Raw genomic sequence first — 718 nt, forward strand, 5'->3', positions numbered from 1 at the left:
CACCAATCTCAGAAATTTTAATTTTTTATTGTCAGATTTCTTTACAAGTGTTATTTGGCAAACGAAAATATTTGGTAACCAAAATAAATTAGTCAAAAATAGTTAAAACTTATTTTATTTAGTCTTGATTAATTATTGTGACAATTAATAAATACTAAATAAGACAAATTCTAATTTTTTTTTTTGTTTTCCTAGTATTATCGGCTATAAATTACGACTAATTGAAAATTTTCATCCCTTCAAAAATAAACCACAAAAACTTTTATAACACTTAAAAAGGTGTAACTAAAATTAAAATACATTTTTTAATTATTTTACAACACTTTTTAATGTGACCACACTTTTTTTATTTTTTCAAATTAAGGAGTATTATTAAATAATAAAATGTGTAATCTTAATTTTAACTACATTTTTTAAATATTGCAAAAAATTCATAACCACATAAAATGCACCATTATTTATCCGGTTGTGAATTGTGATAAATGATAATCTCCGAATCCAAAACATGTGTTCATTTTAATATCTTAATTTGTTCAAAATAATTATTTATTTAAAAGAATTAGATAACGTTAATTTTTTTACTAATAATCATGTTAAATAAAAGAAAAAGAACTATAAGATAAAAAGAGTTAATAAAAACAATTTCGTACAATTAGTCTAAACAGAAACTCTTGAGGGCCAATATTTTTTAATATTTTTTTATTAACATTTAATTAGT

Source organism: Arachis ipaensis, chromosome B06 (assembly GCF_000816755.2).
Source record: "Arachis ipaensis cultivar K30076 chromosome B06, Araip1.1, whole genome shotgun sequence".
NCBI lineage: Eukaryota > Viridiplantae > Streptophyta > Magnoliopsida > Fabales > Fabaceae > Arachis > Arachis ipaensis.